The 16,981-nt window shown below is 51.5% G+C and overlaps 1 long non-coding RNA gene across 2 annotated transcripts; it reads right to left on the bottom strand.

Annotated features, from left to right (window-relative positions):
- Positions 1–1,985: 1,985 nt before the first annotated feature.
- On the bottom strand, positions 1,986–14,899 carry LOC149336271 (uncharacterized). 2 transcript variants are annotated; one of them, XR_016284560.1, is made up of 3 exons: positions 14,771–14,899; positions 5,052–5,191; positions 1,986–2,434 (listed from the first exon to the last, which is right to left on the bottom strand). It is a non-coding gene; the product is annotated as an uncharacterized LOC149336271 (long non-coding RNA). The 2 variants fall into 2 exon arrangements; XR_016284559.1 differs by lacking the exon at positions 14,771–14,899 and having other exon boundaries at positions 5,052–5,349.
- Between the last annotated feature and the right edge of the window lie 2,082 nt (positions 14,900–16,981).

Genomic DNA, 16,981 nt, shown 5'->3' with positions numbered 1-16,981 from the left:
TCATGAGCCGGGACCCAAACCAGGCCAATAACTTTCCTGCCTTTTGGCATCGTGGTACTCGGTGGCGGAGATTCGCCCTCGCGCAATGTTGCGGAGGACCGTCTTGTAATCGCAAAGAATGGTGCTGGCGCCTTCCTGAGTAATTCCTAGCGTTGTAGTATCCTCTTCAGCCATCCCAACTCTGCTCGCGTAACTGCCGAGGCTACTACCTTGCGGGAAATGCTACCAGCGGAGACCCACGGTGCTTCCATCCCCCGAGTATTTTTCTCTAAGGAGCTGCGCCTTGGCCCACTCCGTCCATCGTGACGACCCACCAGCACATTCTTACCCGATGGGCACTGAACCTCCCATGGACGTCCTGCAGACATCCTAAACATCCGCAGTACATCCATGGGACTTCCAATGCCCATTGGGTAGGGAGCGCTCCGACTCTAATGCATTGACGGATTTCTACCGGCAAAACTACCCGGTCGAGGTAGTTTCCGTCCCTAATATCCTGAGACGAGTCCCGCCTACGTCGTCCGAAGCCTCTGTTCATGCGACGTCAGCTCAGTTACTACATGGTACTGTGCACCCGCGGTGCCGCAGTGGAGGTCTCCGGAATAATTTCGACCACCTGAGGATTTTTAACATGCAATAACATCGCAGAATACGGGCGCCTTCCGCATTTCGCCTCCATTGAGACGCGGCCGCCGCGGTCGGGTTCGCGCCCAGGTACTGCGGCACAGTAGCCGAGCGCCTAACAATTGAGTCACCGCGGCGGGTGCAAAGCAGTCACCGACAAAGGCGTTCCAAACAGCGGACACGTAAACCGCGCTAAGCCTTCCCGCGCATGTGCAGCCCCTCGGCACTTTGTAGCAGCATGTATCAGATTTAATATAAAGGCGCAAGTTTGCGCAATCGCCGCAGCATTCCCACCACTGACTTTTTTGTTTGCCACTACAAGTAAATCGTTATATTTAGCTCTGATTTTCTAGATATATTTTTTTTTAAGTTACGACTGCCACCACGGTAACAACGCAGTGACATCACGTCCACAACTGGGCGCCTCGATGGGGATACGAGTCACCCTAGTCCAGGACCAGCAAAATAACAGTTGCCGATATTGGTGACAGAAATAAATAACATTGTTTCAGTGATAAACCACTCTAGTGGTTTAAACTGGCTGTGTATGTGATTTCAGCGCTGGTGACAGTCTTCACTCCTCTAATGTAAGTCAATGTGCGAGGGTTTCCACAAAAGCCGCGGCAGAGTTTCGTGAGACGTACTCGCCGTCTGGTATCCCAGTGTTGCCATACTATTCTCACGAAACTCTGCCCAAAGCCGCTTACCAAGCGGAAAGAAACGTTCCTATGCCCAAAACATAGAATTTTAAAATGTTTTGCTACGTTTCTCAGCAGCACAGCTGGGCTTACGTTTATGTTCGCGAGGAGCTTTCGGTTGCCGCAAAGAAACCATGGCCAATTTCAGCGCAGCAGACTGCGCGTGGCAGCTTATGCAATCGTTCGCCGTGGTTCGCCGTGGTTACTCGTTCGCCGTGCGACCACTCAACTTCTGGCCTGCGGATGCCCGATGGCAAATCTCAGCTCAGACTGAGCGAATTAACAGTGGCACTCGCTCGTGCATTCAAATTAGTGGGCATTTTTTCTTACTGAGATACACGTAATTCAGACGCGGCCAATTCGTCAGTTCGAATGAACCAAAAGCTCGATTCTGGCGAGTTCGAATTTTCGATATTCTAATTTGAGTTCAGCTAATGCAAACAAGGAAAATATTGGATGAAAGTACTGTGAGCATTGAGCTCCACTTACTAACAACCAATTTTGCTTCTTGAAATCAACCAAGCTGTACACTTTCCATATGCAGCTAATGCCTGTTGCTTAAAAGCTTATAAGCTCAAAAGTCATCCAGCAAAATGAAAACGGAAACAGAACAATTCACAAGGTCACTTCAAAAGGGGTGCTGAAGTGGAGACAGTCCAGGTGTTCAGAGTTAAACATTCATGTTTATTGAATAAAATAAAGAAATAAAACAAAAACAAGTCAGTGATAATGGAGTTGTTTCGGCTTTGTCTCCTGATCAGTGACACGACGCACAAAGATGGCGTCGTGCGGTTTTTTTATGAATCTCGCCCTGTTCGCAGAGGAATGAATAGCCAACAGCGAGCCATCATGGCTAAAGGCCAGGGATGCAATGCTCGATGGGTACTTGTGGAACTGACAGAGACGCTTCTTGTTGAAGCCGTCCCAGATGTTCACGTGGCCGTCACTGTCTCCCGCCGCAAATGTGTTGTACAAGTTGTGGAATGCGTTCACAGTTGCGTTCACAGGGTAGATGAGCTCGATGCCATTGCTGTCTTTGGCACGGTGACACTTGAAGGCGTACTTCTTCTGCACTTCGGGGTTTGGATCCAAGTATTCAATAGCCACGCGCCCTGTGTAGAACCATACAATCAGCAACTTGATGCAACAAGTGAAGCCAGGACAGACAAGAGGGTCAACCACTGGAAGTACAGTGAGAAGTGCCCTTCCTGTTGTGTTCATTATTCTGACTGCTCTAAGTTCTCTCTCCAGTGGATAGACAACTTGGTCGAAATGAAACAGCCTAATACATCTTGCCACCAGAAAACAAAGTTAGGCAAGTTGATTACTAAGAGGCTTATTATACTTAGCTAGTACAAGCTAAGCGCCCTAATCCAATGTTTACACAAAAACTCAGTGGCTTAGGCACTTAGCTGACGAGCACCACACCACGGTTTCAATGCTCATATGCATTTAGCTAGGGACAAAAACCTGATGGAGCATTTAAGCCCCGCCTTCAGGGTATGATGTGATAGCGTAAATGGTCCCTTCAGTGGCCTAGGGTTTTCTTGGCATATCACTTCACAGCCATGGAAACTATTCGTTCCTTCGCCATCATGTAAAGCTTAACCTACCCTTAAGAATTCCTACGCCATCATGTAACGCTTAACCTGAACTTAAGAATTACTTCGCCATCACGTAACGCTTAACCCACACTTAAGGATACAGTGCAATAGCATTACTGATACCTCTCGCACAAGTAGTCCTTCTCTGTCGCCTAGGTTCTACCTACATGCCCAAGTACGCAATATTGGCCATTCCCTACTTTACATTTATTGAACGGAGGAAGTCCTCCTACCGATCCTGGCACAGTGGAGGAGCGGTTATGTGATGTGCCACTGCCACAGAAGGTGGCTATGTTTGGAACAGCGGCTGTTTCAAACACAGCCACTGGTGGGGTTTCTGAGATCCAGGTTGTGATAACGTCACAAGGTCACGTGACTTAGTGACAGGAGGGCCACCGGAATTTTTTCTCTTAATTCCGACTACACTGACAGCAGCATTTATGCATTTTAACAATATTTTCTTAAAATGCATGAATGCCAGTACACATTACAAAACTGCCGGTGGTCAAAAGTAACCTGGACCCCGCAGCAGGGCATCCTTCAATGTCCTCTGTCTAGCTTTGGAGCATTAATTGGCAAGTATTATGTACTTTCCCACGACTTTTCTTTGAATAACAAATAAGGAGATCTGGTGCAAAGCCCACAGTTTGCATTTGTAACGCCTTGATGGATGCACAGTCTTTCTTTCTACTGTGTCAAGCTACAAATTTGCAAAGGACGTCGCCCGACAGTGAAGCAAGAGCATTACGTTTTGCCCCAAAAAATAATTGATTAGTACAAGAAAATGATAGCAGACTGCCAATAAATTTCGACCACCTGGGGTTCTTTAACGTGCACTGACATCGCACAGTACATGGGCCTCTAGAATTTCGCCTCCATCGAAATTCGACCGCCGTGGCCGGGATCGAATCCGCATCTTTCGGGTCAGCAGCCGAGCGCCATGACCACTTATTCACCGCGCCAGCAAAAAAAAAAAAAAAAGAGGTGCCGTTTTGGAGCTCTCGGGAATAATTTCGACCACCTGGGGATCTTTAACGTGCTCTGAAATCGCACAGCATATGGGCGCATTTTTGCATTTCGCCTCCATCAAAACGCGGCCGCCGTGCGGCTGGATTTGAACCCGGATACTCGGCTCAGCGCCAAGCACGCTCACCACTCATCCAGGACTTTAATTCTGCTATTCAAATGCGCCTCGTGAGGGCAGTAGTAAACGTTCATCGTGTAGTCAAATTAATTTTAACAACTTTTAATATTACCCTCTCGGGGCGAGTGTTTCTATTTCGTAGTCGCTGCCGAAGCACCCAGCTCGACTGTAGGAAGCTAGCTCAGCCTGCTTTTCTTTAATGCGTTAGCATTAAAACAGTGCTGCGAACAAAAACCTGTCTGTCGGCTTGTGCACGGTGTCAGTGAAAAAGGAGAGTAGGCGGCGCACGCAGCGCGCTGCAATTTAGCTGCAATGCAGCCTCGCATGATGTCGGTCGGCTCACGCGGCTCCTCCGTGGCGTTCGGCGCTCGGGCACCGACGGACACGTGTCGCGCGTTCCAAGAGTCCCGTAGTGTTTTGTGCGCAAAACTAAAACTAATGCTACTGCGTTACTGTTACACGAATCCCATTGATCGCACTTCGTTCATTTTAATTAGGCGGAATTACAATGAAACATGGGATACATTCCAGTAGTCGTTTGGTTTATGGGGATTTAACGTCCCAAAGCGACTCAGGCTATGAGAGACGCCGTAGTGAAGGGCTCCGGAAATTTCGACCACCGGGGTTCTTTAACGTGCACTGACATCGCACAGTACACGAGTCTCTAGAATTTCTCCCACAAAGAAATTCAACCGCCGCGGCCGGGATCGAACCGGCGTCTTTCGGGGCAGCAGCCGAGCGCCATAACCACTGAGCCACCGCGGCGGCTCGAGTAGTGTAGCAGGGGGCACGGGGATCAGTGGAGGAAAAGGGAGAGGGGGCCTAGATGCGCATTAGCCCAGGGCCCCCACTTTTCTTAATCCGGCCCTGCCCGGTGTTCACCAACGAGTATCAAGATCTGACAGCTCTAAGGAGTGCTTGAATTTGCTCTTGACCTACTCCCGCGGGGCTCTAACAGCGCATCGAGAACATGGAGCTTACCAGTCCGCGGGTGACGATGTATGTAGGAAGCCAGAGGATGGGCACCGTCATGAGGATCTCAATCTACACCTGCAGGGTGGGCGGGCTCGCCGAGAACACCAGCAGGTCCACCGCGGTGGCCACCAGGGCACCGATCACGCCTGCGTCATTCACGGCACCATGAAGGATAATTTTACCCGGCTCCCCACGAGTAAGCCTGGAGTGTTATTGCGATGGCAATAAAAGTGTCATCGGGGAAAAAAAAATTGTGCCATCGGTCATAAAATTATACCGCTGGCCGCAGGAAAACGACGTCACCAGAGCGAATAATTCCCGTTGGCTGGGGAAATGACGTCACCAGACCTGGTCATTCTCGTTAGCTGGTGGTAAGAGACCTCACCAGACCGGGTCATTGGCTGAAGGAAGGTGACGTCACCACACCTGATAATTCCCACTGGCTGGAGGGCAGGGACATCACTAGGCCGGAAGTGACGTCACATCCCTAAATATATCAACAGCTTGGTTTGGTTTATTGGGGTTTAACGTCCCAAAGCAACTCAGGCTATGAGGGAGGCCGTAGTGAAGGGCTCCGGAAATTTCGACCACCTGGGGTTCTTTAACGTGCACTGACATCGCACAGCACACGGGTCTCTGGTATTTAGCCTCCATCGAAATTCAATCCCCGCGGCCGGAATCGAACAAGCGTCTTGGGTCAGCAGCCGAACACCATAACCGCTGAGCCACCGCGGCGGCCCTCAACAGCTTCTAATGCTATCGAATTAAAAGTCAATGTAATTAGGTGTTCCTGTGCATTTTTTGCCTTCGTGACAACATCTGACTGTGCGAGTATATAAACGGAAGTGCGGGGTGTCGAGTGCTATCACTTCACCGTAACGGACCACCCACATTACTTTTGCGGCGAATACTGCAAACTTATTATTCTATACCTCAAAGTCTTGCTAATGATTTCGCCGTTAGATTATTTCGCACGCACTAAATTTCGCAAACCGAAAATGCAGGTCTCTATAAGGCAGGTCTCTCTATAAGAGGAAGGAGCGCACAGAAGGGCACGTAAACCCCAAGTACATGGACTGTAGTAAGGGCCCGTGGTGTCCATGCGCCCACCTCGCACCGTTTTAATGTAGAGTTGCCAACCGAGTACCGTGATCTAAGGGTATACCTCCATTCTTAATCAACTTAAACGTTGGAATTTATTTCTCTGCAGGCTACAATAGGAAAGAAATGGTCGAAGTACTGTGGCCATCGCCTACGTGCACAACGCTCTCGCCATCTATTTAGAGCTGAGGAATGCCGGTAAGGTTTCTTCGAAGTTGAGCCTTTGGATGATGAGCTTTATAATGTATACTTTCAACCAACGTTTGGGGATGGAACTAGGCCGTTAATTCTGCCCAGAAATTCTCCCCTACAAAAGTAGGATTTTCATGGGCCTGCCTATGGGTAAGAACTATCCTGCCTATGGGTGAGAACTATTCAGCAGCCTATAAACTTCTCTCTGGAGCACCGGCCAATGGCAATTACCCGTGCATTTACGGAAGAGCTATAACAAACCGCCGTCCTGAAGATCGCTAGCCTAACCACCAGCGTCCATCCTGCACCCCGATTAGAAAGGTTATAAAGCTGGGCAAGTTGGTCAATTCACTGTGATATACAACGAGACAAGCCAGGAATAGAAAGGAAAAAAAAAGGACCACATGGTACGTTTCCTATTCACTGCACCTGTGGTTTATCGCACCGCATCTCATATGAACGGCGGTCCTTGCGCAAGATTTCATCAACGTTGATAAACCCAGCTGCACATTACCCGTCACGGACGGTTTCCCCAAGGCGGGACCGAGAGTTGAAAGCGGTTTGAATGCGTGCGCACTTCGTAGTCCAGCTCCAGATTTAGGTCAATTACGGCCGCTCAGTGCAGATCGACCTGAGTTATACCCCCGTGACGTACAGTGCTTCCAGCCCGAATGCAAATATGGCAAGAGGTTGAAAACAAGAGCAAGAAGTGGGCTTGGGCAGGGCATGTAATGCGAAGGGAAGACAACCGCTGGTCCTTAAGGGTAACGGAGTGGATTCCAAGAGAAGGCAAACGTAGCAGGGGGCGGCAGAAAGTTAGGTGGGTCGGTGAGATAAAAAAGTTTGCGGGAATATGGTGGCCGCGGCTAGCGCAGGACAGGGTTATTGGAGAGACATGGGAGAGGCTTTTGCCCTGCAGTGGGCGTAGTCAGGCTGATGATGATGATGGTGGTGATGCTGTACACTTAGAGCAACGCCCAGTTAGTCCAGATCCGAGAAAGATGGCTGCTAGGGAAAGCGACCAGTCTTGTAGATGGCGACGGGGACTGCTGGCTCGTGCGGCATGGAACCATGAGTTGGTTGGACGGCCTCAAACAAAATGGCACATACCCACTACGGGGGAGTGGCCAAGGCACAGAAAAAAAATGAGCGCAGCCGCGAGCATGGCTTCTCGTCTTCCTCTTCTTAATGCAGAAGTAGGGGCCAATCTACAGAAAAACAGCAATCTTTGTTTGGCTCTAACCACCTCTTTAATTTACGACAGTAGGATTTTTTTTCCTCTGCGCAAACATCATTGGGGCCGCATTTGGTCGAGGCATTATGTCGCGACAGAAAACTTATTCCACTGCAGCGAAAACGATCACGGATGCGGCAAGCGCGAGCTTTCGTCTTCACGGTCTGTCCTCCTTGGTGTTCGGTCCACAATCTGGAAGAGGTCGAAGATGCAGGACCGTAACTTGGTGAGCGCGAAAAATTAACGTGCTTTTTAGCCCCTTGCATAGCTGCCGTGATTAAACAGGACAAAAGAAGAGACGCGTTTCGACCCCTTTCCCAAACGTGAACCCCAGAGATCTCCGCGAACTCCACCGAACGAGCGGGGCTGACTTCTCGACATCTGCAACCATCGAAATACCAGACCCCTTACAGCGGCGCTTAGCTACAACCAGTCGCTGTGCGATCTTATTGCGGAAGTTCCCGCGCATTTTCTTTTCTCAGGAGTCTAACCTTACATTCGATTAGCTATCCCAAAACGAGTGGGGTTCTTTAACGTGCACTGACATTACCGCAGGTGGTCGAAATTTCCGGAGCCCTTCACTGCGGCGTCCCTAATAGCCTTAGTCGCTTTAGGACGTTAAACGCCATAAACCAAACCAAACCAAAACGAGTGGTTCCGCAGCGGCTCCAAAAGTGGTCCCTCAAAGAAGCTCCCTGCGGAATACCATACACAGCAGCTACCCTAGAGCGTCAAACGAATTCCCCAGTATCGCTTCAGAGCATCCCACGTGTCCCGTAGTGGGTCCCTAATTTTAACGCGATAGCTTTAAGGCTCCCGTTCCCCAGATAATTCGCCGCCGTCGTCGGCGTTATGAGCGAAGAATCCCAAGAGAAGCAGCCTAGGTGGGCCGACTAGGTCACGTGACCGTGTGTCGTCATCCCAATCTGCCCACCGGATTATGAGCAGGCGGACCACAAATTAATGATAGTTTGCGAGAGGTTGCTCGGGAAGAGCAACCTGGGTCGCACAAGACCCATCGGTGGCAGCACCTGCCATGGCAGGGCAGTGAAATAAAAGGTAGTGGAAACGGCTGCTGTTGCAGCCTTTTTTTTAACCCTTACTACCTGTGTACTATGTTCCTACGACCTTGTTCCTACCTCAAAAGAAAATTAAGTAGTAACAAGGTAGAGACTTCTGCTGTTACTACGTTTTTTGGCAGTCATTACACTTGTACTACCTCATTATAACCCTGGTAGTATCCATTACTACGTTGATCTGGAAATAGATGATAGGAATATGCACACGTATGTACACTAACATTCCTGGTGACATTGCTACTCAGTGCCCCATGTTTTTATATAATGAAAAGGGTTTCCTGAATGGCAGCAAATCTAACAATCTAGCAAATGTTACTGCAGGTAGTTACTGTTGCTACCTCTCCAGAGGTAGTAAATGTTACTACCTTCCAGTTACTACGCACAGTTACTACATAGGTAGTCATATACGTGACGGTTGTTGCTAGCCCAAAATGTAGTAACCTCAACTACCTTTTTTTTTAGAGTGTGGCGCATCGCTTAACCGTTGCACCACTGCACCAGGAGTGGTGAAAATCCAGAGTGACCAATTCCGCATATACGGGCATTCACTCATTAACGCTGTCGCATCATACCCTTAAAGGGATACTGAGGCGGTTTTCGAATCGGCTAACCTTCTAGGGTTTTGAAGTAGTGTCATTGCTGATCACGTCTGTGAAATTATTTTTTCGATTTTGGCTAAAACAGTGGCGCAATCACCAATTAAAACGCGATGTTTAAATTTCCCGCGCCCCACGCGAGCGCAGGAGAGGGGAACAGCGGAGAGGGAAACCTCGTCCATGTCGGCCTGCGTGACGTCATGTTGAGGAGCCGGGGATGCTTCGGCGCACCCGAGCGCGCTTTCAGCGCGCGTTGTTTCTCGTGCTGCATGCGTTGTTCCTCGTACTACGTGCGTTGCGACGTACAAAGCGTGTCAGCCGACCTTGAGAATCAGATTCAACAGGTGCTACTCTGCGTTCGTGTCCACGAACAACTACGACCGCGACTGTGTCATCTTCCACTGTTTTCCGCAAGACCACAAGCTCGCAGCGCAACCGCTCGCTGCTGTGACGAAGAGTTCAAGCCGACTAAAGCAAGCTTACTCTGCTCGAAACACTTTCGTAAGAGCGGCTACAGGCAGAGCTTGTCCTAGTGTGATCTCTGGAGATTTCTGTCGAAAAGGCGCGGCTGAACCATGACACAGTTCCATCGATTTCCTCGCGCATAAGAGGCGTGTCACCATTCTGAAGAAGCGCCTCTTTTAAAAGTAGAAACATGCTCACTTAGCCCCTGAAGAAACCTTATAGAGGCTTAAGCATGTGTCGCTCTCCTCAGCTTAGGTGCGGCCAGACCACCTGAGACGTGCTCAGCAAGGCTCAGTTAGTGATTTTATACTCGGTTCGACGTGTCCAAGCAAGCAAGCAAGCAAGCAAGCAAGCAGAGCAAATCACAATAAAGCAAAGCAAGCAAGCATCGAAGCTCTTCATATGCGGCATCTCGTTTAATCCTAGCTAAGCAATTAAAATGAAAGCGTTCGACGTTGATTTCGGATGCAAATTTATGAGAGAAATGAATGCCAACCGAGTTTTTGCAAAAAAACACCGCAACCTTACTCGGTTTCTTCATCAAGTTGTGGCAGCGGTCGAGTTGCAGCTAGCTTGGCTTTTAAACACACATATAGTTGGCAACTACTTCACTGAACCTAAACTGCAAATCTAGGAAGGGCGAACGTTTCTGAGGCAGCGATTAATATTTTCTGGCATCTGCTGAACGCGCCAGGAGTGAAGCGTATTTGTGCGCGTATTTGGCTTGGTTTCCAGCGCACCATGATTGCGTCACTATCTTGTGGTCGCATGCCTCGCAGTGCTTGGCCACTGCGCTTCGCTAATTTTGACACCATCTTTGTGCTCCTTCATCGTTCACTTGAAATACTTTCTTGCCCCAACCTGCAACGCCGGGTACTGAGAACAGGATTTACACAGTGCTTTGGGCCTTTTCTTTAGGATGACGCTCTTCCGGGCGAGCCAGGAGGCGTCCGGTGGTGGTAATTGACTTGAGTATTGTTCGCACCCCTTCCTTTCCGAGAGAGAGAGAGAGAGATAACTTTTATTTTTCAGCTCAAGTCCGAGCCTTCTTATCTGCCCGTTTGATGGGCGTTATTTATCGGCGGTGGCGGAGTGGGGCCACGTGTCCCTTGGATGCGTCGGATGTGGGCGGCGAGGAGCGGCCAGAGGGTGGGCTGCAGAGAGGTTGGTGGAGCGGTCCATCGGGCCCACGTGAGGTGAAAGGGGGGAGGCAAGGTATGCGAGGAAGGTATGGTGGGAGAGTTAGTGGCGCGGGGGCATAACCAATATGTATGAATGTTTGAGGGGTGCTCTCCGCACACGAGACAGGCGGGTTTGCCCGGTTTATGAAGGATGTAGTGGGAATACAGTTCGCAGGGAAGGGAGTTAGTCTGTGCCTGTCGAATTAGAGTGGCGTCAGCACGGCAAAGGAAATGGGAGGGTGACGGAAGGGTTCGTCGCATGTGGCGCAAATTGCGAAGGTGTTCGCGGTGGTCCTGTCGGTGTGTAGCGCGGTCTGCCTTGGGATTATAATGGGCTGGCCAGGCAGTCGGAGGGCCCGGTGGTATTTTTTCACGGGCCAGAGTATGAGCAAGCTCATTCTCCGGTATACCTTGATGGCCAGGAATCCAGTCAAGGCGGACATGGAGCGTAGGGTGGGCTGTTAGGTATTGCAGCAAAGTGTCTAGGATATGGGGAGGGAGTTTTTGAGATTCGAATGAGCGTATGGCAGCCTGAGAGTCTGCACGTATGGTGATGGTGGAGGAAAGGTGGTCGTGAAGCGTAATCGCCTCTGCTATGGCCAGCGTTTCTGCGTCGGTTGAGGAGGGCACTCCTGTGTGGAGATGCGTGGAGGTGCTTCGAGGGCCGACTACTGCAGTAACTACTTGGTGCTCGAGGATATGGGCATCGGTATAGTAAGTGTCGTGGCCCAGTGCGGGTAAATGGTTCGCCAGTGCTTCACGCCGCCCGGGATTTATCGTTGGAGACATGTGGCGTGGAATGGGTTTTACAGTAAGACGCGGGAGGCTTTTCCACGGGGGAGCAGATGGTTGAAGCGAGGGTAGTTGGGAAATGGTGTGTCCGAAAAGGCTGAGGAGGTCTCTGCCTTGCTCGGAGGTAGAAAGACGGTGTATCTGGGCTCGGTGGTGTGCTGCTGCGCGTTCTTCGAAGGAGTTGAAAATGGCGGCGTCTGCGATCAGAGCATTTGCGGCGTAGATGGGAACTCCCATGGCTAATCGAGTGAAGCGACGCAGAGACGCTTCCAGTTTGCTTACTTGAGAGGATGTGAGGCGTTGATAGGGGTAGGCGTACATGACCCTCGAATAAACGAGTGCTTCTATAACTCGACGGAGTTCGTGTTCTCTGAGTCCATGCTTTTGACGAGATATACGGGACAGCATGTGGCGAATTTGGTTCAGTTGTTGCAGGAGTTGGCTAAGCCACACGTTGCACTTGCCATCTTGTTGAAAAGTGAAGCCAAGGATCTTGATGTGGCTCCGTCGGGGAATAGGGGTTTGCGCGAGAGAGAGTTGAATGAGTTCGCGGTAGGAAGAAGCGGTTTTTTGAGGAGCGTTAGAAACCACGATGTATTCCGACTTTTCGGCGGAACAACTCATACCTATGCGGCGTGCATGCTCCTGAACGACGTCGAGGCCTTGCTGCAAAGTGGATTCTAGTTCCCCGGCGTTTCCTGTGGTAGACTAGAGAGAGATATCATCCGCATATATAGCGTGGCGTAGGCAGGAATTTCAGCGAGTTTTCGGGGCAGTTCTTTCATTGCCAAGTTGAAAAGCATAGGTGAAAGAATGGATCCCTGTGGTGTACCTGCGGTGAGGGGAAAGGGGGCGGAAGGTGTGCCGTCGGGGCCAATGATTCGGAGGGTCCTGTCTGTAAGAAAGTCTTTGATGTAGTTGAACATGCGGACCCCAGGCCGAGTGTCTGCCAGGTTGGTGAGAATTGCGGAGTGGGCGACATTATCAAAAGCCTTTTTGATATCCACGCCGGTCAAAACTCGAAGCTGTGCGCTGCTTGGGAAGGCGTACAAATCCTCATAGATTTGCCGTCCAATGTCTTGTGTGCATACGTGGGCGCGGAATCCGACCATAGTGGGAGCAAGACAGCGATTGGTATGCAGGTGCCATTCGAGGCGGGTAAGGGCCATCTCCATCAGCTTCCCTAGGCAAGAAGTCATGGATATAGGTCGGAGGTTAGTGATGAGCGCAGAGGATTTTCCTGGTTTCGGAATCATAATTACGTGTGCCTCTTTCCACGCAGCGGGAATTTTCCCGGAGCGCCAAACAGCTAGTATTAATGATCTGAATAAGTTCGTCTAGTTTTGAATCGGGGAGGTTACGGAGTATACCATAGGTAATTTTATCTGGGCCGGGTGCTGTGTTTCGCTTAAGGGAGCGTAGAGCAGCCTGAAGTTCGGCGAATGTGAAGTCAGAATTCATTCCTTGCTCGTCTGCTTCTTCTTCGGTGTAAGGGTATGACGGGGAGCTGGCAGGAGAAGTAGAGGATGGGTAAAATTGATTTCGGATTTGCTCAGCCAGCTGTCCTTGTGAGACGGAGAGGTCCAACTGTAGCTATTGAAGTGTGTTACGAGGTTTACCCTGTCCAAGTAGAGTGCGCATAATGTGCCAGACTTTTGGAGTGTGGAGTCTCTCGACCATGTCATCGCAGAGCTGAAGCCAGTTGTTCGTGGCTAGTTGGTCAGCGTATTCTTGGGCTGCTTGCGTTAGTTCAGCAACTTTTCTTTTCAGTGCGTGGCTAGATCTACAGTTGCGCCAAGCTTTTATGGCCCGGCGACGTTGTTTCCATAGCCCAAGTAGGTGTGTGTCAATGTATGGATAGTCGGGAGATCGGTGGATATGTTTGGTGTGTTGGGAGACGGTCTCTATAATGGCGCTACACCATTTTTCGGGGTCCTCGAGTGAGACTGATAAGGAGTCGAGGGCCGGCCGAGCCTTTGACCAGTCTACGAGCATAGTGGGAGGTAGATGTGTTCCGGGTGGTCTGGAGGGTCGCTGGGACGTGAGCGTTATCTGAAGAATACAGTGATCACTCCCCATCGTGTCACCCGTATTACTCCAAGAATCACGGAGATCGCTGCGAATCCATGCAAGGTCGGGGTTTGTGTCGGATTGCGCTCCACATCCTAGACGTGTAGGCATGAACGTGTCATTCAGGAGGGTGAGGTGATGAATACTGGCGAAGCGGTCGAGTTTTCGTCCGGAGGCTGAAGTACGGTCGTATCCCCATGCAGGGTGTGGGCAGTTGAAGTCACCAAGAAGGACGAAAGTAGTAGGGACATTAGAGGCAGGGAGGGCTGTATGCAAAGGTGGGATGCTGGTTTTAGAGTCGGAGGGAGTCCAGTAGCAGTTTAAAATCGTGATACGGTGACCCTGATAGGTGGAGTGTGTCAGGACATGCTCTTTCGTCCCGGAGTTGAGGTGGGATGTATCTTCCTGAATGGTGGGTATCGTGCGCCGTATGTATGTAACCGTCAAAATCGGCGGAGGAGGGGGCGTTTGATGTCCTTTTCTCTTCATGACTATACTTGGCTGAGTAAAATGGTCGTAACCTGGAAGAGAAAAGGCACCGTGCGTTTCTTGCAGTGCGATGACGTCTGGGTTAACGCCAGTAATCCGCATGTGTTGCAAGAGGGCATTTTTCTTGCGACGAAAACCGCGGCAGTTCTACTGCCAAATAATTAGAGGGTTTTGGGGTGGAGATGTGTGTCGCATGATATCACTCATTATGCGGGTCTTCCTCCATGGTGTCGAGGTTAGGCACAGGAGGGGCGCTTGCGCGCTTTCGAGGGGGAGCATTGGAGTCTGTGTCGGGAGAGCATGGGGCAGAGGACGCGAGGGAGAGGAGATGGTGCTCTAGTTGCTCGACGCGAGCCGTCAGTTGTTGTAAGGCCAATAGGACGGGAGCAAGGGATTGCTGTATGAGAGCAATAGCGTTGTCGGTAGGGAGGGGTGAAAGTGGAGTAGGTGTGGAGGGACGTGAGTAAAACCGGTGTTGGAAGGACGGGGGAGGGGGTGCGATGGATGTGGGAGATGGACCGCTCACCTGGTGACTTGGTGGAGTCTGTGACTGCATCACGGAAGCTTGCGGTTTAGTAGAGGAGGTGGAGGTGCTGGTTGCCGCACCAGAAGTGGTGGACGGTGGCCGCTTGGCAGAGGGCTTGGTTCGAGATTGACTTCTTTGCGCGGTCTCGTGCCCCGGGGCTGTTGCTGCTGCTGTTGCTGCTGCTGTTGCTGCTGCAGGAGAGCTGAAGGGCCTCGTAGCGGTTCGAGGTAGGCAGGGGCGGCCAGATGGTCGCGTCGGCTTTAGGGGTTGGAGGGGCGGCGCGGGCGCGATGGCGTCGTTGGGCGCGTTGCCACTTTAGGACTGCAGCGTCGGCGTCTTTCCTTGCGGGGCACTCAGGATGAGACGGTGCGTGGTCGCCCTTGCAGTTCCAGCAGTGTGGTTCACATTCATGTGGGGTAGTCGTTGGGTCGTGGTCAGGAGGAAACGGTTGGCTGCAAATCGAGCACCGAACAAGGCTAGGCTTGTTAGGACAGACGTCGGCACGGTGCCCTATGGCGTGACAATGCGTGCATTGTTTGCTGTGGGGCTTTTGCGGGTAGACGCGGTACACTCCGCTGTAGAAGACGGTATAGCGTGGTAGACGGGGCCCTTCGACGGTGAGCAGAAGTGTGTTGGTACGACCGAGACGGCGGGCGCTTAGTAGTCGGGTGCCGTCAACACGAAGGTTAGCGGCAAAGTCGTCTTCGGTAAAGTCCATGGTGATGCCGTGTATAACACCACGGGCGTTAAGGGGGTCGTTAGCTACGTACGAGGTGACTTCGTACTGGGTGTTGTTCAGTGAAACTTGCTTGAGTTGGAGCAGCTTGTCAGCAGCGGCTGGGCGGTGGGTATCGATGGCCAGGATGTTTTGCGAGGTGCGGAGTTTGATGTAGGTATTGTCACGTTCAGTCTTGGTTAGGCGGGCGGAATCCATGACGGACCGACAGAGCACAGGGAATAAAGTGTTGCCGAGGTTCAGGTGGTTCGCAAATTTCATGACGATCGTGGCTGCGGTGGCTTGCCGGGGCGCCGCGGGAGCACAGTGCTTGTGATTCAGCGCCTGGGCTGCTGTCTGGCTAGGCGAGCTCCCCGCCGTTCCGGCTGCGAGCATGCTGGCGAGCGCGGGGGGCGTTGCCCCGGCGTTGCAGATGTAGGCTTGGCTTAGCGCGCCCGGCGTGGGCGGCCAGCCAGATGCTGATGTGCCAGAAAACGGCGCAGAACGCTTGGAATTTTGATTACCAGGCGTACAGGCGATGAAGTAGCACTCCTATAGACCGGTTGGTGGCGTTCCGAGGTCAGGAACCTGGACGTAGACGTGATTTTGCTGGAGCTCGGTGTGCGCACAGCCGATCACGGTGGCGCTGGTGGCGCCCTCCCTCCTTTCCGAGAATACGAGCCGATGTTGTGCTGGCACCTTTTACGCATGGTCTGTATCGCGTCTTTGACGCTGGCGTATGCTTGTGCTAGGCATAGAATTTTTTGCTTGTGTCTTTTTTGGTTTCAGGCGATACGTGGAATGAGCAAACTGTAGTATCCTTTTCTTCGGTGGTCAGTAAAAAAAAATAGTCGCCGTATTCGCTGTTACAACGACACGGAAAGCTGCGATCTGCCCCCAACGCAGCGCCAGATCCGCATCGGCAGCTTCTCCAGTCCTCAAAGTGACGTCACGACCTCTCTTGACCAATCATGGGCGGCGGCGCGCCGCGCGGCGTGCCCCGCGGCACAGGCCGCATATTTCGGCTAAAAAAGGCAATTCGCGCTTGTTTTTGCCTTATTTGGATACGATATTCCAGCATACAGTATGGAAAACTATAGGATGCCGCTGCCAGCCCGATTTTCAGAAAAAGTGCTTCAGTCTCCCTTTAAGGCGGACTTTAAGCGTGTCCCTTCAAATTTTTTAAAATGTTCCGTTTTGTCCATTGCCTTTCCGCGGCTTTCCAACCCACAGAAACGCGGGTACGGCGGAGCGGACGGCGGTGGCCCCAGCGCCGAAAATTCTCCGTGGAACTCCGTAGTCCAGAATTCGGGCACCTCGCTCGTGCAGCAGCGCCAGCAACAGCTGCAGCAGCAACAGCTACAGCAGCAGCAGCAGAAAGGCCCGTCGTCGTCAAGTGGTGTCCAATCGGGCGGCAGCGGTCCGTTGCCGGTGGAGGTGGAAGAGGAACGCCCACAGCAGGTGGTGGAGGGCGTGTCCAGCCGGCTGCTTCCTCT

The sequence above is a fragment of the Amblyomma mixtum genome, chromosome 7, assembly GCF_055824585.1.
Source record: "Amblyomma mixtum isolate Tamu chromosome 7, ASM5582458v1, whole genome shotgun sequence".
Lineage (NCBI taxonomy): Eukaryota > Metazoa > Arthropoda > Arachnida > Ixodida > Ixodidae > Amblyomma > Amblyomma mixtum.
Note: the sequence above shows the minus strand (reverse complement) of the source record. Positions and strands in the feature narration are given on the sequence as shown.